The sequence below is a fragment of the Microtus oregoni genome, unplaced genomic scaffold (genome assembly GCF_018167655.1).
Source record: "Microtus oregoni isolate MIOR12 unplaced genomic scaffold, Mior012 000011F_ref0000422, whole genome shotgun sequence".
Classification (NCBI taxonomy): domain Eukaryota; kingdom Metazoa; phylum Chordata; class Mammalia; order Rodentia; family Cricetidae; genus Microtus; species Microtus oregoni.
The window spans coordinates 43,860,176-43,882,032 of NW_024543070.1; the positions used below are offsets into that span (position 1 = coordinate 43,860,176).

At 43.4% G+C, this 21,857-nt stretch overlaps 1 long non-coding RNA gene across 2 annotated transcripts; it reads right to left on the reverse strand.

Annotated features, from left to right (window-relative positions):
* Positions 1-2,032: 2,032 nt before the first annotated feature.
* Positions 2,033-7,097, reverse strand: LOC121453610. Of its 2 annotated transcripts, XR_005975033.1 has the most exons (4): positions 6,825-7,097; positions 3,210-3,529; positions 2,445-2,808; positions 2,033-2,234 (listed from the first exon to the last, which is right to left on the reverse strand). It is a non-coding gene; the product is annotated as an uncharacterized LOC121453610 (long non-coding RNA). The 2 variants fall into 2 exon arrangements; XR_005975032.1 differs by lacking the exon at positions 2,445-2,808.
* Between the last annotated feature and the right edge of the window lie 14,760 nt (positions 7,098-21,857).

A 21,857-nucleotide genomic window follows, 5' to 3' on the forward strand; every position in this document is an offset into this window, starting at 1 on the left:
AGGCACTTACCTTTTTTTTTTACACACAAATGCTGGGGATCCAAAGTTAGTTCTTCATACTTGCGTGGTGTGCCAACTTCTCAGTCCCAGAAACTATACTTTGACTTTGAAATTTGGTTCTTGTCCTGGGCTAAATGTATGTGGGATAATACTCTCTTGTTTTATGGGAAGAAGGCAGAAAGCTGTGTTCCCTATTAAGCCACAGAAATATGAAGATAAACACCTCTATACTGAAACCCAGTGGTGGTGGCATACATCTTTAATCCCAGCACTCTGGAGGCAGAGGTAAGGGATCTCTGTGAGTTTGAGGCCAGTCCGGTCTACAGAGTGACTTCCAGGATAACTAGAGCTACACAGAGAAACCCTGTCTTGAAAACCAAACAAAAAATCACTATACTACAGGGGAGAGTATCTAATATGAGATACTTGTCACCTTATTATATTGCTTATGTTTGATTATTTTAGTCCTCTGTCAGCTAACATATGTATTCTGAAGCATATTTTGAGTAGGCTAGGGCCAGTGAGTTGGTTCAGTAGATGAGGGCACTTTCTGCCAAGAATAATTATCTGAGCTCTGTCCCCAGGACCCATTTGGTAGAGACAAGAACCAACTCCTGCAAGTTGGCCTCTAACCTCCAAACGCATGCTGTGGTGTCCACATGCCCACACAAATACATAGATACACACAGTAAATAAACGTAACTTGTTTGTTAATAATGTCAACTAGACTAAGTTATGATGTTTGGCGGGTTACAAGTATTAAATTTGATCCTGACATATAGTATTTCAACTTATGATGGGTTTTTTAGGACATAACCACAAATCAATGAACATCTGTATGAACCCAAAGGAACTGAAAGCAAGGGCAAAAATAGTTACTTCTGTGCCACGCCCAGAACAGCACTGCTTACAGAATAGGTATGGTGGGCACAACACAAATGATCATCAACACGTAAATGGATTGTTTCGTTGTTATTGTTTCAAGACAGGGTTTCTTTGTGTAGCTCTGGCTGTCCTGGAGCTCACTCTGTAGACAGGGCTGGCCTCGAACTCACAGACATCCACCTGCCTCTGCCTCCTAAATGCTGGGATTAAAGCCATGAGCCACCATCGCCTGGTTTATAAATAGATTTTTAAAAGTGACACACTTTTTTTTTTTTTTTTTAGTTTTTCGAGACAGGGTTTCTCTGTAGTTTTGGAGCCTGTCCTGGAACTAGCTCTTGTAGACCAGGCTGGCCTCGAACTCACAGAGATCCTCCTGCCTCTGCCTCCCGAGTGCTGGGATTAAAGGCATGCGCCACCACCGCCCGGCTGACACACATATTTCATAGCGTGTCATTGACCCTTAAAAGGAATTAAATTCTGACACATTCTACAATCCTGAAAACATGCTAAGTAAAATAAGCCAGACATAAACAGACAATCATTGCTATGCAAATACAGTCAGAAAGGAATAGACAGGTCCCAGAGACTGGAGGATGAGGTCATGGGGGATTATTGTGTGGTATAATGTTCCTGTTCTGGGAGAACGCCTTTAATCCCGGGACGTGGGAGGCAGAGGTTCTCTCCGTGTGCTGTAAGAGAGGGATGGAGAGCCCAGGTTGCAGAGTTGAGATAAGGTTTGAAGGTGATCTGTCTGTGACATGTCACCCCATTGATTGCCAGACTGGCTAGGCGGGTATCCTCATGAGTCTCCCTCCAGAAGCTACACTCAGTGGGAGAGAACTGTCTTTCACTAAGAGAGAAGGACCAGCTGGACGGTGGTGGCGCACGTCTTTAATCTCAGCATTCCATTCAGGAGGCAGAGGCAGACAGATCTCAGTGAGTTCAAAGCCAGCTTGGTGTACAAAGCAGTTCCAAGCCAGTTAGGACTGTCACACAGAGAAATCCTGTCTCGAAAAACCAGAAAGAGAGAGAGACACACACACACACCTGTCTTCAGCCAAAGTAATTACTTTCCCCTGTGCCAAACATGCTCTCAAGTAAATAAACAGATAGATGTTTAAAAAAGCAAAACAAAACAACAACAAAAACCGTTTTTATGTAACTTCACTTTTCACATACTTCCCAATACAATAGTAATTTCCCCAGTTGTTTCCCAAGTCCTGTGTCAGAAAATGCTGTTATTTCATTCGGGATCCAGCAAGACACTCCTTTGCTTTTGGTAACAGTGCAGTCTTTCAGTTTCTTCCATCTCCTTCACAGCCTTTCGGGAACTTTATCCTGAAGCAATCCTAAAAGCAGAAAGTGGTAAAAGGGCCAGAAATTTAGGGGAAATGTAGTTTTGAAATGTTGGAGGTTTTTGTTGTTGTTTTGTGCAACTCCCCCCCTCCCCCGCCATCCCTGCTTCCTAGCTTCTCCTTAGCCTTTTCCTCTGGCTTTTGTACTGGGCAGAAGTGGCGTGGCAATCTCTTCAGATGCATGCTGAAGGAGAGGGCCGGCACCTGGGTTGAGTGTGTGGAACTGCCCCTGGAAAGGAGATGAGAAAATTCCTGGACCTCCTCTCTGCACCGCCAACATTCTTAAACACTGGTGGGCTCTAGGCGGTAGAAGGCTAGTGGAGAGGCTTCCGGGTTGTGTGGGATGCAAGGACTCTGAGCCAGGACCAGGATGCACTAGACGGGTTTGTAACCTTAACAAGTAAAGCGCAGGCAGGAGCTAGGTCTCCCGGAGCTCTGGAGTCAGAAAGAGCCGCTTTAGTCCCGGCTGTCACCAGCAAGCCAAGTGACCTGAGTAAGATTTCTGGTTTCTCATCTGTCAGCTGATGCCTCTTACAAGGTGTGTATAAATTTCTAGACAAACCAGCATCTGTAAGATCAAGAGCAAAGTACAGGTTGGTGAGCCCCGAGTAAGAGACAGTCGGCTACCGTGTTTAGAAGATGCCGGCTTGTTTTTAAAACTGGATGCAAACCTGACATCATTCTGAAGAAGTCAGTGGAACCATTGACATTAAAAATAACCGAGGCACTGGGACTGTAGCTCAGTGGGTAGGGTAGCATGATAGGTGGATCATGCTAAAGGCCCTGGGTTTGATCCCCACCCCCATCTTCTAACCTGGGCACTGGCATACAACCCCACAGAGGATCAGCCAGCTTCTGGTCTCCCTGGGCTACCTAAGCATCTGCCTCAAATCAATCACTCAACAGAAAAGTTAGATCTTTCCTCATTCATCTTGTACGAGTATGAAGATGTTAAAGAAGAATACAAACACTGAGGTTCAGGTTCTTGGAGATGTAATCTCTTTCTTGTCAGCTGATGTAACACCTCCCTATGCCAGCATCACAGTGGCTGCCCCCAGTATGGAGGAGCTTGCCTGTGTCGGGTATGTTCTGGGGTTTCTGATGTTCTTCTTTCATGTCCACCAGCCCTTTCTTCAGTGTTTATCTCCCTCCTGTGGGACGGAAGTTCTAGTGAATTCCAACAGTCAGATACTTGTCCCTAAAATGAATTAGTTTTGTAGATCCATGTCTTCGAAACAACAGCTCCTGGGGAGTGGGAAGCAGAGGGCCTCTGTGTACAGGCTGTTCACCTGGAAGAGAAAAGTCAGGATTCCTCTCCGACTCCTCTCAGAGCAGAAAAACAAGAGCCCAGAGAGAACCACTTCTTAGATAGGAAGCCATTCTTGGTCGTACAGCCGCATAAGACCCAGGCATGACGACAATGCCGCTCTCAGAGCTACCGCAGTCTATTTGATAATAGATGCAGGCCAGCTTTGAGAATAGCAGGTGAGACAAGGAGGTCCAGCCTAGGCTACCAGGGAAAAGCCACGTCATGGCAGAGCTGGTGTGGCGAGGTCTGCAGAAGCAGATATGGGCAAACAGTCAAAGCAGAGGTTTTTCCCGCTGTGCCCGGACAGCCCCAGTCCCTTCTCCGCTCTATAGGGTCTTCACTGACCTCACACAACATCACAGTATTTGACACTCGTGATTTTACCCTGGTGTCAGAGAATCCCAAAACAATGTTACAGTTCACACTTTCCAAAGTTGCCTGTTTTGACTCTGGGAAACTTAAAGAAATAAAATAAAATAAAAACACAGGAAACCAAACCAAACAAAAAGACCTTAGATGTAAAAAGTTTGCTGACTTTGCAAGGGTTTCTCAGTTGACAATAACAGGAAAACAGGGCAGCTCAGTAGTTCATGGTCTTCCTGGGTGAGTCACTGAAGGGATCTTATCTAAAAGTTTTACACGACATTCATCCTGTGAAACAAAAAGTTAAAAGTCCTTGAAATGTTTTAACATTTCATCTCTCTCTGTGTGTATATGGGTGTATTGTTGGGAGCTGTGAACCCCCAGATCCTGAATTTCTTGTAAACAACTTGTTTTCCTCTACTTGAGACAGCCTGCAGCTGCTCTGAGCACCAGAACCTCAGAAGTTCCTGAAGGCAGGAGAGTGGGTCTGGTGGGTTTGGCTGGGGCGTGGCTGTTAGTTATGGATCCCTATATAAGGGGCTCTGGTACACAGTAAAGGGGGCATTCCTGTTTCAAGGATGATCCGTGTCTCTGTCTCTGTGTCTTTGTGTGTTTCAATCTCCAGCCCCTTGCCTGGTTCACGAACTATGGTGGTGCATAGAGCATAGACAGGCGTGGTGCACTGCAGTGTATGTGTGACTGTATACGTATGTGTGTGAAAATCGGGGAAAAAAGGCATTTCATCTCTGCCAGCAAGGTAACTCAGTGGACAGAGGTACTTGTTGCCAATCCTGACAAACTGACTTTAGTTCCCAGGTGGGAGAGACCTGACTTTCACAGGTTACACTGTATACACACACATACACACATAACATGTAATACACAAACAAATGAAAACTTGGGTTTTTTGTTTGTTTTTTTCGTTTTTTCAAGTCAAGGTTTCTCTGTAGCTCTGGATGTCCTGGAACTGTCTGTAACCCATGCTGGCCTCAAACTCAGAGATCTGCCTGCCTCTGCCCCCCAAGTGCTGGGATTTAAGGTATGCGCCACCACTGCCTGGCTTTAGTAAATGTAATTTTTTTGAAAAACCATTAGGAGCCAGGCTGATCCAAGGCTTTCCCTGAAGCTCTGATGCACGGAGAAGGAGCATGCTGCATTCCCCACTAAAGGGCTATAAGTTCCAAGGCTGCTGGGTCTGTGACTCACTTGAGATGCCCTGTGTTCCTTTGTGCAACATTGCTTGACTAGCTTCCTGCTGGCATTGCAATCCCTGGCAAAGCTGAAGCATGTATGGGCAGCCCATGTATGGTGGTTCTGTTGAATTTGATTTGTCCATATTAGGTTTCATGGTCTAAGTTGGTGAGGACGACTCACCAGTCTCTTCCTCAAGATGGCACCAGACCAGACCTCATTACAGATGGTTATGAGGCACCAGATGGTTGTTGGGAATTGACTCAGGACCTCTGAAAACCTTGTCTTGGAAAAAAAAAAAAGCTTTTATTATTTTTTCAGACAGAATCGCAGGTGTTATTCTTGCACAATAAAAGTGAACTCGGAGCCGGGCGGTGGTGGCACACGCCTTTAACCCTGTCTCGAAAAAAAAAAAAAAGTGAACTCGGTTTTCTAAATTTTGTTTCAATGTACACTTTTGTTCACACTAGCTGTTCGTATATGTCTTCTCTTGGTCACTCTAAATTTAAGAACACTTAGGAACTGTGTTACATGACTTCCTGGGGAGACATGAACAAATATCTCTTCCCCTAGACAGGGCATCAACCACAGGCCAAAAAAGAATTCAAGTCTAGTTTGACGAGTCAGTAGATCTATTGGGGTTACTTGCAGGAGCAAAAGTGACTGGCCAGTATCTGCGCCACTGAAGAACCCCACACACCAACATGGGTGGCAGCTTTCAAAAGCTGACGTTTCCTGGGGTAACATGCAAACAGATATGGATTAACCTTCCTTCTTCAAACAGTTTTGCTGTGGAGTTTTGTAGATCTCTTGAGTCTGGATGCCTTTCTCCTGGCAAGAGAAAATATTTCTGTCTGTAGGGAAGAGCTATGCAGCTAAATGGACAGTTCAGATTTTCCCTGGATAAGCTTCATACTAAATTTTTTTTTTTTTCGAGACAGGGTTTCTCTGTGGCTTTGGAGCCTGTCCTGGAGCTAGCTCAGTAGACCAGGCTGGTCTCGAACTCACAGAGATCCGCCTGCCTCTGCCTCCCGACATACTAAAATATTTTGTCCAAGGCTAGCAAGATAGGGCAAGATGGCTCAGACGGTAAATTTATTTAATTTTGTTTTATGTGCATTGGTGTGAGGTTGTCAGATCCCCTGAAACTGGAGTTACAGACAGTTGTGAGCTGCCATGTAGGTGCTGGGCATTGAACCTGGGACCTCTGGAAGAGCAACCAGTGCTCTTAACTACTGAGCCATTTCTGTAGCCCCGGGTAAAGGTATTTGCTGCCAACTTTGACATCCTCAGTTGAATCCCAGGACCGACATAGTGGAAGGAGAGGACACTATTTCAGCCCTCCACCGGCACATGCACACACATGCACACACGCACGCATGCACTTTTCCTCACGTAAAATGTGGGAAACAAAAAAACATGCCTAAACTGGGCGTTGGTAGCGCATGCCTTTAATCCCAGCACTCGGGAGGCAAAGACAGGGAGATCTCTATGAGTTCTACAGCGTGGTCTACAGAACAAGTTCCAGGACAGCTTCCAAAGTTACAGAGAAACCCTGTCTCAAAAGAAAGAAAGGAAGAAAGAAAAGAAGAAAGGGAGAGAGAGAGAGAGACCTAGATTCAATAAGCGAACATATACAATATCTCTAGCCCAAAAGTACACATGGCATGCTTGAAATAAATTTGAAATGCATCGCTAAGAAGTGACCCCCAATTACCTACCTAATCCCAATGCAGTTACAAGAACAGAAGTCACGGTAACTTTCTTAACAGAAGTGTAATATCCAGTCCATAGACAAGCTTCCCTTACTGACCCTTGATGCATTTTGCAGCTTGGGCCCCCTGCAAACAAGATGTTGTACAGGACACACGTTGCATTTGCTCCTGAGTTATAAAATCTAACTCATAGTCTCTGAAGCGCGGTAGAACTTGCGCTCCAGGCATCAAAATAGACTTTCCATAGTATGTTACTATTCCCTAAACCTTCCAAACACACCCGGATGAGCCAACTGAGCAGACGCGGAGCATTCTGGGAGATGTAGTCTTAATTAGCTAGGGTTACTGCGCAGCCTTCTGGGAATCCATCGCAAGCTCACTTAGCCCTCGCCTAGCTTTGCACGCGAGTGCAGGCTTCACAAGGCTTCGCTGGACTTCTCTGTCTTTTTGCTGCCTAGGTGAGAGCAGAGCCTCGCTGTGGACTCCAAGGCTTTGAGGGTTGCAAGGAGAACCACTCCTATGGTTGGGGCCGTCCAGAAGACTGATCCTGAGGGAAGAAGCTCCCTGAGGATGGAAAACAGAAATCGCCGCGGGACTGGAGCGCACAGTGTGGTCAGGTAGAGGACAGTATAGTTGTAGCCTTGACCCGCAAACCTGCCACGATTGCGAGTGGGTCCCTTAAAGGCCCAGGCTCAGGATTTTTTTTTTTTGTCTTGCAGCATATTTTAGGATTTTTTTTTTTATAGCTGTTTCATCACTAAAGAATGAGTGTTGGATGAGGTTCCAAAGGGCGATGGATTCAATATCAGAGACACTTCACTCTCCGTGAAATTTCTAAACTCATACTCGTCAGGAAGCAAAGCAGCCAGCCCTCACAACACTAGACTGATTGTGAAGTAGGTGTGGGCAGACTCACTGAAAAACTGGGCTTTCTGGAATAGCCCCAGGGCCTGCGCTCTATGTCAAAGAACTTTTCCATTCAAAAATAATTACACTATGGAGAACACTCCTATCAGTTTGATTCCCAGGCCTGAATCATCTTCTCCTGGTCAAACGGACTGTGTGTGGCAGAAGGAAGGAGCCTCAGGGTAGGGGTTCCACCCAAAAGAGAAGTCTTTCCCCTATTAGAGGCAATAAGTTCCCTTGCCCAGAGAGGGAACAGCCTAGAGCAATAGGTACTATGATGGTAAAGGCTGTAGATGAACCTATAGAAGGAAGTTGTTGCCCAACTGCAACAACCACCCAGCTGCAACAAGCATTCTTAATTGCTGAACTGTTTTTCCAACCTCATCAAAGCTAACTTGGGTTTTTTTGTTTGTTTGTTTGTTTTTTCGAGACAGGGTTTCTCTGTAGCTTTTGAGTGTGTTCTGGAACTTGCTCTGTAGACCAGACTGGCCTCAAACTCATAGAAATCTGCCTAACTCTGCCTCTCGAGTGCTGGGATTAAAGGCATGCGCCACCACTGCCTAGCCAAAGCTAATCTTTAAATAAATGTTGTGACCAAACTTGGTGGTACACACATAAAATCCTAGCGCTCATGAAACAAACATAGGATCACAGCAAGATTGCAGCAAGCTTGGTTTTATCAAGTTCAAGGCCAGCCAGGTTTACACAGCAAGATGCTGTCTAAACTTAGCAAAAATCAAATTGCTAGTGTCTCTGCCCCGGGTGTAAGAGAAACAGGAATGACAGCAGTGACTCCAGCTTGCCACATGTTGGCCCCATGAAGGCTAAGGCAGAACATGAGGTCTGTCTGGGGTCCACAAGGAAACCCCACCTCCAACAGACAAACCAAACAACAGAAGGGGCGGGGTGTTAATGATAATCTTCCTGAGGCATGTCCATCACTTGCTGCTCTCGGAAGGGAGTGGAGCTCAGGGAAGTATCAGCTGTAGGTACAGATAAGGTCGTAAGTCTGGTGAACTTCTGACCTACTTCATACTTCACCACATCCCATAGGACAAATGTTTTCTGGGAACTGAGACCAGCAACAAGCTCCAAAGACAGTAACTCTCAGATTTGTTTATCTCTCTCTGTTTCTTGCTGGGCGGTGGTGGCGCACACCTTTGATCCCAGCACTCAGAAGGCAGAGGCAGGTGAGCTAGTTCCAGGACAGGCTCCAGAGCTACAGAGGAACCCTGTCTCAAAACAACAACAACAACAACAACAACAACGAAGAATGCTTATTGCCCTTCTAGAAGACCTGAGTTCAATTTCTAGAACTGGCAGCTCACGAGTGTTATAACTCCAGCTCCAGGGAATCCACCTCCTGGGACTTCAGCTCCCTCTTCTGGCCTTCACTGGTACTACACTCACTTGTACAAACCCCTCACACATGCACCTACACACAGGTAAATAAAAATGAATACGTATTTTTTAAAGATTTGTTTGATGCAAAGCAACCACATTTAGATGCCCAATGGAACCTAAAGCATTGAAATCAGGGAAGAGATCTTAGTTGGCCTTTGTATAAGGGACAATGCAGTCATCCCAATAACAACTTTGAAAGACAAGCTATGTCTCTTCTCCTTCAGTGCACACAGAGGATGTAGTATCCAAGTGGGGCTTTCAACTCCATTTTCAGGGGAAAATAAAACAGATTGAGGTAGACAGTTTGTCTCATTCTCAACCTTTCAGATTAAACTGTTACAGGGCCTCTGTGTCATCTGAGGATGTGACTGCGGAACTCGGCTGAGAGGTGTGACAGCCATGGGCCTTTCTCAGAGGACCCTGTACAGAAATGTGATGGGGAGAACCACGGCCATCTTCTTGCCGTGGGTGAGTGGTTAAGTGCACAGCTCACATATGTGCCAACGTGAATACTTGTAACACAAACACCTGGTCTCATTCTTACTTTTGTTATAGTTTAGTCCAAGCTGGTCTCAAAATCAGTCCTACTACTTGGGTGGTCACAGGTGCCGCCATGCCAAATATTACTCAAAAGGTTTGATTCAGGAATCCAGAGTAACTAAGCCCTTGGAAGACAACAAAGAACGTGTGTGTCATCAATACCCGGGGATAGATTCTACTGAACACCCTCAGGAACCCACTCCCCAATCTGTATCTCCCCCACTTTGGAAGATCAGAGATCTCATAGTTTGGGCTGGACTTCGGCCCTCACTGCCAATAGCGTCTTTACCTCCAAACTGATCTTCAAGTTGCAACAAGGAGAAGCACCTTGAATTTCAGAGGAGAAATTTTCAAACTGCAGTCACCCAGGTGAGCTGCTGAACACTGATAAATAGAACTAGCAGTGGTTGTTAAACCCAGGAGACTCAGTTTAGGGGCAAATACCTTTGCTTTGCAAGGCTTGTGTGAGAAGGCTAAAAACACAAAAAGTCAAAATAGTGAAAAATTATCGATAAACTTGACTCTATCAAAAATTTAAACCTTCTGCCAGGCGGTGGTGGTGCACTCCTTTAATCCCTGTACTCGGGAGGCAGAAGCAGGCAGATCTCTCTGAGTTCAAGGCCAGCCTGGTCTACAAAGTGAGTTCCAGGACAGCCAGAGCTGTTACACAGAAAAACCCTCTACACACACACACACACACACACACACACACCCCTTTCTAATGCTGGGTGTGGCAGTACTCTTGAGGTCTCAACTACTTGGAATACTAAGCTGGGAGAATTGTTTAAGTCCAAGAGTTTAAGGGCAGCCTGAGCAGCATAGCAAGACCCTGGCTCAAAAAGAAAAAAAATTTTAATTAATTTTGAGAGGGGTCTCACTATGTAACTTTGACTGGCCTGGGGCTCACTATGTTGACCAGTCTGTTTGGAACTCACAGAGATTCACTTGCCTCTGCCTCTCCAGGCTAGGATTAAAGGCATGCTCTACCACACCTGGTCAAATAATTTTAAAACTTTGTTTCTAGCTGTGCAGTGGTGGTGCACACCTTTAATCCCAGAATTTGGGAGGCAGAGACGGGTGAATATCTGTGAATTCAAGGCCAGCCTGGTCTACAGAACAAGTTCCAGGACAGGTTCCAAAGCTACAGAGAAACTCTATCTTGAAAAATTAAAACAAACAAAAACCAAGTTGTTTATATTAGGTAACATTATGGCTCTGTCTTGGTTAAGGTTTCTATTGCTGCAATGAAAAACCATGACCAAAAGCAAGTTGGAGAGGAAAGGGTTTATATGGCTCACATTTCCACGTTGTAGTCTATCATCGAAGGAAACCAGAATAAACACTAAAACAGGCAGGAACCTAGAGGCAGAAACTGATGCAGAAGCAATGGAAGGGAGCTGCTTACTGACTTGCTCCCCATGGCGTGCTCAGCCTATAGAGGACCCCCAGCCAAGGGATGGCACCAACTACAATAGGCTGGGACCTCCCCCATCAATCACCAAAGTTCCTCCTCTCAGATGACTCTAGCTTGTGTCAAATTGACATAAAACTATCCAGCACAGGCTTGAGAAATGGCTCCATAGAGTGTTTGTCATACACGCATGAGGATCTGAATTAGAATCCTCAGCAACCACATTAAATATATAGTCATGGTCACATGTGGCTGTAACCCTAATATTAGGAGACACGCAGATTCTAGGAGGCCAGCCATCCTAGACAAGACGATTAGTTTTAGACTCAATAAGAGACCCTGTCTCAAATAAAATGAGACAGGAAGACACTGATATATATATATATATATATATATAATATACTTCTGACCTCAGCGTGAATAGGTACAATACCTTAAACAAAAGTAAAAAAAAAAAAACAAACCTTACATTTGTATCAGTATGTGAAAAATACCTTAAACAAGAGTAGAAACATTTGTTTTAGTTAAGGTTTTTATTATTGTGAAGAGACACTCTGACCACAGCAACTTTATTGTTGTTTTGTTTTTGTTTTTAGAGGCAGGGTTTCTCTATGTAACAGCACTGGCTGTCCTGGAACTCACTCTGTAGACTAGGCTGGCCTTGAACTCACAGAGATCTGCCTGCCTCTGTGTCCCAAATGCTGGGATTAAAGGCGTGCCCCACCACCCCCTGGTGACCATAGCAACTTTTATAAAGAAAACATTTAATTGCGGAAAGTTGCTTACAGTTCAGAAGTTTAATCCACTACTATGATGGGGAGCATGTAGGCATGCAGGCAGGGGTGGTGCTGGAGTTACAGCTGAGATTCCTATATCTTGTAGGCAACAGAAGTCGACTGAGACACTCAGTGGTATCCTAAGCATGGGAATCCTCAAAGCCCACCCCTGCAGTGACACATTTCCTCCAGCAAGGGCACACAAATTCCAACAAAGACATATCTGCTAATAGTCTATTTCCTATGAGATTATGAGGACCAATTACATTCAAACCACTACAATAATACAACAAAATAACTTTAAATTTGTATCGGTATACAAAAATACCTCAAACAAGAGTGGAAACATATATACAGTATAACACCTTAAACTCATCACACAATGTGACTAGAATCCATTATTCTGCCTCTTGTTATATTATTGCAACTAAGCCATCCAAACCTGTTTACTAAGATGAGCAAGTGTTGCCTCTAATATTTGAAATTGTTATTAATAGTTTCACAGCTACTCAAGAATGAATATTTGATAATAGATTTTGGGATGAGTGCTATAGGAAAGCGGGTTTGTTCATGGAAAGCTGTAAACTGTGTTTGCCATCTGAAGCTGATATTGCAATGGATGTATTTTGCCTAGGTAACTGACTGTGATCTCACTGACTTGACATTTTCAAATAAAGTTAAGAAGTGACTGACTTTAAGGGACTGGAGAGATGGCTCAAAGGTTCACAGCACTAACTGCTCTTCCAGAGGCCCTGAACTCAATTCCCGGCAACTACGTGGTTGCTCACGGCTTATCACTCTCTGTATTGAGATCTGGTGCCCTCTTCTGGCTGCAAGCATATATGCAGGCAGAACAGTGCATACATAATAAAGTCTTGAAAAGAACGATGACTTTGATATAGACTCATAACAATACTCAACTCTGCCTCGTCTTTCCTATGAACTACACCACACAGCAAAATCTACTTTAGCTCTCAGATAGCAGATGCTACCACTGTATGAAAACTTGATGTTAGCTACTTAAGCTTCTCTATAAAGACTTTTTTCAAAAAATATTTTATTTATTATGTATACAGTGTTCTGCCTGCATGTATGCCTGCATGCCACCAGATCTCATTATAGATGACTGTGAGCCCCATATGGTTGCTGGGAATTGAACTCAGGACCTCTGGGAGAGCAGCCAATGCTCTTAACTGCTAAGCCATCCCTCCAGTCTCTTTTATAAAGACTTAAGAGGCAAAATGATATGCTTGTTTACTATAGTAAATTGTCTGACTTGACTTCTCTCTAAAATATTTTATCCTATTTTATAATACTGTTATGAAAATTCAAAAAGCATGGCTTAAGGGCTGGAGAGATGGCTCAGTGGTTAAGAGCATTGCCTGCTCTTCCAAAGGTCATGAGTTCAATTCCCGGCAACCACATGGTGGCTCACAACCATCTGTAATGAGGTCTGCTGTCTTCTTCTGGTCTGCAAATACACACATATTGAATATTGTATACATAATAAATAAATATTTTTTTTTTAAAAAAAAGCATGGCTTAAGACAGAGGCTCTCAATTTGTGGGCTGTGATGTCATTGGCAGGGGTGGTTGATGCCATTGGAGGGGGATGGTGGGGTGCAAGGACAATTTCACATAGGTCGAATATCAGATACCGTGTATATCAGATTATGATTCTCTTCCTTATCCATTTAGAGAAAGGCAGAATGGCAGTACCTCCCTTACAGTTCACAAAAACTTGTACAACCAACTTCCTAAAATTCCCCTTTAAGTCCTGTTTGAAACGGTGTGGCCTCCTCTTGGATGTTGATTCTGATTTTAATCAAGGACAAATCAAAGACATTGATGTGTATACTCACTTATTTCCACATATACAATCTTATATCACTTTACTGACACAATACTAATTTCAATAGATGTACAACACAGATTGTTTATACTGTCTCTGTTACTATGTGCACATGCTATGCTTAAGAACTAAAAATACTAATATTGTGATCCTATTATCACTTTTGTCCGAGAACCACAAATTCAAAGCCCTGACTTTGAACCCCAAGTATCCATATGAACACACGAGCTATTTTATCTTATTTATGTATAGAAAAATCTCAAATGTAATAACATACTGCACGATTTTAAAATGTTCCAAGTTCAAATGTCTGATGTCAATAAAAGGTTTAAATATTTGAAAAAATAACCTTAAATTTGTATCAATATACTGTACTGTCCGTGCTACTATGTGTACTACGGTACTACACGTGGGGTGTACTGCCTGCACTATGGGGCAGTTCGCAAACCAGGCAAGGGGCTAAACATTAGAACACACATATACACAGACAGACTTAGGTCATCCATGAATTCCCCAAGAATGCCCCCTTTATCGTGTTCCAGGGCAGCTTATATAGGGATCCTTAACTGATAGCCATGCCCCAGCCAAACCCACCAGAAACCACTCCCCTGCCATCAGGAACTCCTGAGGGTCTCATGCTCAGAGCAGCTGCAAACACAGGAAAACAAGTTGTTTTGCTCAGAGCAGCTGCAAGTATAACAAGTTGTTACAGAAAATTCAGGGTCTGGGGGTCCACAGCCCCCAACAATATACGAAAATCCAGATGAATGTAAAACATTTAAGACTAGTTGCCTTTTAGTTGAAAAGTAGATTCGATAATCTACCCTTTTTATCCTATCATTCCTGCCCCTGGGCCTGGAGTTCAGGTGACGTGAGGTGCCTGGATAGGTGCTGGGAAACACGCATGGTCCCTCTGCAAGAGCAGCAAGACCTTCCTTAACTGTGTCATATTTACACAAGGCCTCCATGATGCCCCATTTAAAACTACACCTCAGAAGTCGGGCGGTGGTGGTGCACGCCTTCAATCCCAGCACTCGGGAGGCAGAGGCAGGCGGATCTCTGTGAGTTCGAGACCAGCCTGGTCTACAAGAGCTAGTTCCAGGACAGGCTCCAAAACCACAGAGAAACCCTGTCTCAAAAAACCAAAAATAAATAAATAAAAAATAAAAAATAAATAAAACTACACCTCTCCTGTCACATCAGATGGGGACTCTGAGGACAGTATGGCCGGACGCATCTCCTTTTGAGTTCTTCTAGAATAAATCAGTGATGACAGAATGGAACTATAGATCACATGGAGTTACGGGATGGGCTTTCTTTTCATCAGATTATACAGTACTTGTGAATCACAGCTCAAGGATAAGTGGGAGGTTAAGCAATAACTCCCTCATATCGACATAGGAAAGTTGTTGCTGTCGGGTATTATTAGGTATTATCACTGAAGAGTCCGTGCTAATGAAATACATCGTATTGGAAGATTGTGAAGGATCCAGTGTAGCAGAAAAGGCGTTTCAAGAAAACGCCTTCAAGGGGCTGGAGAGATGGCCCAGTGGTTAAGAGCACTGACTGCTCTTCCAGAGGACCCGGGTTCGATTCCCAGCACCCACATGGCAGCTCACAACTGTCTGAAAATGCAGTTCCATGAGATCTGACACCTTCACACCAACAAACATAATAAAGTTAAGTAAATAAATAAATAAAAAAGTTTAAAAAAAAAAAGAAAACCCTTCAGTATTCAGGCCACTCCTATTTGTTCGGGTTTCCTGTGACTCATAGGGCGTGAGCTGGCCAAGCTCTTCTGAATCTGTCATTAACAATACAAACTATTCAACAGAAAACATCAGGTTACCATAAGAGATGTGAGAAACTGCCTTTCACAATTAGGTTTGATAGGACTCCAACAGGAGAGAGCTATTATGAATGTAATAAAAGGATGAAAACCCTCAGCTATACGGAGAATCTTCCTGAGCACCTGAAGTGTCAAACATCAAAACAAGATTTCAATGGTAACAATTGGAAAATCTACATGTGTTCAGGTTGACTGTGTTGTACTTAAGAGTTCTCATGCAGAAGAGAAACCCTGCAAAGAAGATGAATATAGGAAGCACTATGGTAAGACAACTGTCTCTGACCACAGAAGAAGGAGCACAGAGAAACACTCTTGTCCTTACTAGTGTGGGAAATCCTCTAAAAAGTCAACTCTGAAGGGAGACAATTAATTGAATCTGAGTCTGAAACACCATGAACGCATTGCGTGTGGGAATAACTGTAGGCATTCACACGTCATTCGACCCCAGGAAACTTTCACAGGAGGAGAGTGCGTTAGAACCTAATGACTGGACTCAAACTGAGGATAAGTCCTCTAGCTGCTATGAAAATATGCCCTTCTGGGCATTACACTAAATTCGCCAAAGGATTCATGGTGAGATAAATCCAGACAAATGCAACAGATGTGGAAAATCCTTCTGTCAGGAAGGACATCTCATGCAAAATCATAGAATTCACAGAGGCAGGAAACCATTTGCATGTAATGAATGTGGAAAGGCTTTCTCCCAGAAGTCACACCACAGTAGATAAACCATATAAATGTAACGAATGTGAGAAAACATTTGTCCAGAAGTCAGCTCTCAGGGACATTAGAGAATCCACACAGGAGCGAAACCATATAGATGTAGTAGGTGTGGGAAAACATTTGTCCAGAAATCAGCCTCAGAGATCATCATAGAATTCACATAGGAGAGACATCCTTTCAATGTAATGTATGTGGAAATCTTTTAGCCAGAAATCAAACATCAAAATAAATCAAAGAATTCATGGTGGATTAAAAACAGCACTGTAATGGCAGGGAAAAACCCTTCTGGCAAACGTATCATCTTCTTCAACATCAAAGGATTTACACAGGAAAGGAACTGTTTAAATGTCAGACTATGGGAAAAATTTGCCTGGATATCAACCCTCAGAGCACCAAAGAATCCACACTGGAGAGAAACCATTCAAGCGTAATGAATGTGGGGAAAGGCAATCCTTAGTGTCCACCAGAGAATTCACACAGTGTAAGGAATGTGTGAAAACTTTTGGCCAGAAATCAAACCTAAGAATACGTAGTGGGAAGAACTCTTATGAATGCAATTGTATAAGTCAGCTTTAAATGTATACCAGAGAATTCAGCAAGAGAGGATATCCTGGTTATATAATGACTGGAAAGCCTTTCTGACAAAAGAAACATCCACTGACCTAAGAAGATTTTGACAGGAAAAACCACTTGAAAGTCTGTTTGTAAGAAAACAGTTCCTGCCGGGTGGTGGTGACGCACACTCGGGAGGCAGAGGCAGGTGGATCCCTGTGAGTTTGAGGCTAACCTGGTCTACAGAGCAAGTTCTAGGATAGCCAAGGCTACACAGAGAAACCATCCCCCCAAACAAACAAAAGCAAACAGTTCTTGTTGTCGACACACAGAGAAACAGGATTCCTACAGGAGAACCCATATTGAACATGAATGCACAAAACGCTTTGTTCAAAAGCTGCCAGCCGGATATATCAAAGAATCCACAGAGCTTCCTGGTTCTTTCAGAAGACTATGGAAACCCCTTCTAGATGGAATGTTTGTTTTGTTTGTTTGTTTGTTTCTAGGCAGTGTTTCTCTGTGAAGCTCTTGCTGTCCTGGAACTCGCTTTGTAACCGAGTTGGTCTCTCTGGGTACTGGGAATGAAGGCATGTGCCACCATGCCTGGAGAAATCATTTCTTGTTAGATGATTCTCACAAATAATGGAGTCATTATTCTGTTTGTAAGTGATAATTTTATTTTTCCTCCATGCATGTAGCCACTCTAATATTTCCAATCTCCACTTCATGTAGGTCTCACTTACAGACCAACCCACATGACCCACTCACGTGACCGACTCACGTGACTGACTCACGTGACTGTCGGTATTAGTATTTAGGCATCTGCACTAGCCTGCCCTTAGGTCCTAACCGGATACTTTTCAGCTGTAGCCACTAAGAGCACTTCTGTGCACACTCACTATGTTCCCTTTTAAAAGGTGGGCCTTGCCCACCTCCCATCTCTTTCTCTTATTCTCTCTTCCTCTTCGGCCGCTCTTGTCCCCAGGGACTGGTCTCTGACCCCCTCTATGTCCCCTTCTCTAACCCTTCTCTCTGCTCTTCCAATAAACCTCCCATGGAAACCCTGTTGCATGGTGTGATTTCTCTTGGCGGTGTTTTTTTAAGTTACAACAGCTGGAACTGGGATGCCTGTGATGTATGCCACAACCAGGTCTGACAAATACAAGATCCCCCTTCAGAATAAAATGAGGACCGAAGAGATGGCTTAGTCATGGTTACGCAATAGGTCAGCTGACATGTAGATTTACACATCAGATGGAGATTAAATTCACACAGGCACGGCCTGTGAAAAATACTCCTTTTGGCTGTCTCTAACTGCAAATTCTCCTGTGTGTTAACATGCCCCCTTTTAGCTCAACTTCGGGACTCTGAAGCAGTGTATTCCTCATTTGCCAGGCATAATTTTCCTGTGTTGTGTTAGTAGGATGACTTTTCCCCCAAACTGTGTAAGTCTAGCAAGTAAGACAGTCAAACTTTTTGCCCCTCACTGCAATAAACAAACAAACAAACAAACACTTAGAAGCTTGTTCTCTACAATTAACTTCCTGACCTGACAGTATGCTTTGGCCGGACACGAGTCCTTGTGGAGTGATCACAACAGCAAGTTTCACAGAGTGGAGTTGCAGATGTCTGGCCTTGCTAGGTTTACGTCCTTCAAAGATTATGACAAGTTAGAGAGGTATTACAGGTGTCTGTCCTTATTGTACAGCAGTCCTTGGGGAGATCAATGGCACCTAAGTTGCCCTAAGTTTCCTGCATGGACACCTCCCTGATCTGAGCGATTAACACTTTGTACCAACTTTTGATGCACTAGAATAACTGTTTTTGTTTAGGTCCTGAAATTCAGGTGATTAAAAAAAAAAAGACTGTTTAACTGATGACAATTTATGCTGGAGAGATTGTGGTGGAAAGGGAACACTTTTGCATTGCTGGTGGGAATACACGCTGGTACAACCCCTTTGGATGTCAGTGTGGTGATTTCTCAGAAAACTAGGAAACAACCTTCCTCAAGACCCAGTGATATATCCACTTTTGGGTATATATCCAAAGGATGCTCAATCGTGCCACAAGGACATGTGCTCAACTATGTTCATAGCAGCTTTGTTTGTCATAGCCAGAACCTGGAAACAACCTAAATGCCCCTCAACTAAAGAATGGATAAGGAAAATGTGGTATATTTACACAACGGAGTACTACACAGCAGAAAAAAATAACGACAGCTTGAATTTGCAGGAAAATGATTGAAGCTAGAAGACATTATTTTGAGTGAGGTACTCATACACAGAAAGACAATTATCACATGTACTCACTCATAGGTGGTTTTTAAACATAAAGCAAAAAGAAAGCCATCCTACAAACCACAATCCCAGAGAACTTAAACAACAATGAGGACACTAAGAGAGACTTACATAGATCTAATCTACATGGGAAGTAGAAAGTAGAAAAAGACAAGATCCCCTGAGTAAATTGAGAGCATGGGGAGCATTGGGAGTGTGGGGAGCGTGGGGATCTTAGAGGAAGATTGAAGGAGGGAGGGGGAGGCAGGAAGGGGAGCAGAGAAAAATGTAGTGCTCAATAAATATCAATTTAAAAAAAAACAGAGAAAAAAAGACTGTTTATTGACTCACCATGTCCAGATACTATTAATCACACTTAAGGAATGTATAATAAAGCATGTATTCTTTGCCTTTTTCTTAAATCTCTTAATGGTTTAGTTTTCTCCCTTTGTAAACTGTAGCAGCCCCTTTAAGAGAGGGCTGGAGGGGCTGGAGAGATGGCTCAGTGGTTAAGAGCATTGCCTGCTCTTCCAAAGGTTCTGAGTTCAATTAACAGCAACCACATGATGGCTCACAACCATCTGTAATGAGGTTTGGTGTCCTCTTCTGGCCTGCAGACATACACACAGACAGAATATTGTATACATAATAAATAAATAAATATTTTTTTAAAAAAGAGAGGGCTGGAATAGCTGCGGCTGTGGTTAGCTACAAACTAGCTGATTAAGTTTTGCTACATATCTTCAAAGGATGCCTGTATCCCTGAGAATTTTCCTTGTAGTTTTTTATTACTAACAAGTTACTAGTGAATATATATGCTTGGGAATTTGTAACAGCAGAAGAAATAAGATTGGAAGAGTAAAGAATGTAGAAAGATAAAGAATGTAGGAAAAGGAAGAAGAAGGAAAACGTAAATAATTGGAACAAAAACAAATTAGAAAAGAGATTTGTAACTGGAATTAGAATTGAGACAGATAATTAGAGCAAAGAAATTATAGACAACTAGGGCAAGAAAACCAGAATTAAAGCAGAACAAGAAAGAGACCTGACTGGAAGGGCAAGCCTGTGAGTCCTTTCCCTCAGATTAGAGCTATCCTGAGATCCCTTTCGCCACGCTGAGGCAACCTGGCCGAACCCTGGGCAGAAGTCAGCAGAACTGGACTTTGACGGCTTAACTAGCAAAAACACTTGCCACACAATGCTTATAACCCGAGTTACATTCTGGAAACACCTTAAAATGAAGGATATGGTGGCAAGGATCTGTAATCCCAGCTGTGAGATGGGAGCTGGATAAAAGGAAATCAGCTGAAATTTCATGAGTCAACTACCGTTGAGTAGATGCAGGGGAGGAAACAAACAAAACTCTACTTCAAAACAATCTGAAAGGAGAGAGTTGTTCTCTGACCTCCAAATGTGAGCAGAGGACACTTCCAACTCCACCCCTAAAACTCCAAATAAATTGAAAAATAATAAAATAAATCTGGCTTATAAGTCTCACCTTGGATATCATGCTTTAATGCCATTTTTAAAGAAGGATGCCTGAATAATTATTAGGAGTAAAACTCTCCACATCTTTAGTAGTTGAAGTTAAACCTTAATTATATTTCTCTCTCTCTCTCTCTCTCTCTCTCTCTTTCTCTCTCTCCCTCTCTCTTTCTCTCTGTTTGTGTGGGGTTGGTTTCTCCAGACAGGGTTTCTCTGTGTAATTCCTGGCTGTCCTGGAATTCACTTGTAGACCAGGCTAGCCTTGAACTCACAGGGATCCACCTGCTCAACCAGGGATGACCTTCACACTCATGACCTGGAACTCACTTGTAGACCAGGCTAGCCTTGAACTGTCAACCAGGGATGACCTTCACACTCATGTGCATTTGCACACATGTGTACACACACACAAAGAAAAAAATAAATTTTGACATCAAGTCTGTTTTGTAGATAGTTTTATTCCTTGTGGTTCATTGTCCCAATACTGTCCCTAACCTTACTTCTTAAGTCAAAGGAAGGAATAAGGTGTTTGTTTTATTTGCCATCTGTTTAACAAGAGCCCACTGATTGCCCATTATGTACCAAGGGGTATTTTAGTTGTGGTGGGAGGCAGAGTAGTGACCGAGACAGATCCGCTCAGGAAAGTGTCATGTTTTAGTAGATACAAAAGTGAGTGGATGGATTACACAGCACTTTAGATCGTGATGGGTGCTAATGTGGTGACTGAAGAAGACAGCAGTGCTTGGGTGACCCCATGGGATTCGCTGAGAAATAACTAGTCGACGTGAATTTTTGTAGTATGAGTTGTCTTCCCACAGCCCGGCTCCTGGCCGCCTGGCTAGCTTATACCCCGAAATAACAACACACAAACTGTATTCATTTAAACACTGCCTGGCCCATTTCTATTAATGTGTGTAGCACCGAGGTGAGCTTACCGGGAAGATTCTAGCCTACGTCCATCCTGGGTTGGAGCTTCATCGCGTCTGCCCCAGAGAGGAGAGGAGAGGAGATGGCATCTGTCTGAGGCATCTTACCTCACTTCCTCTTCCTTCCAGCATTCTGTTCTGTTTACTCCACACACCTAAGGCTTTATTTTAACTCTATTTTGTTTATTTTTACTTTTTGAGACAGGTTTTCTGTATATCTTTGACCTGGAATAACTCTGAAGACCAAGATGTCCTTGAACTCTCAGAGATCCGTCTGTCTCTGCCTCCCAGGAGTTGGGATTAAAGGTGTGTGCTACCACACCTTGAAGTCACAGAGGT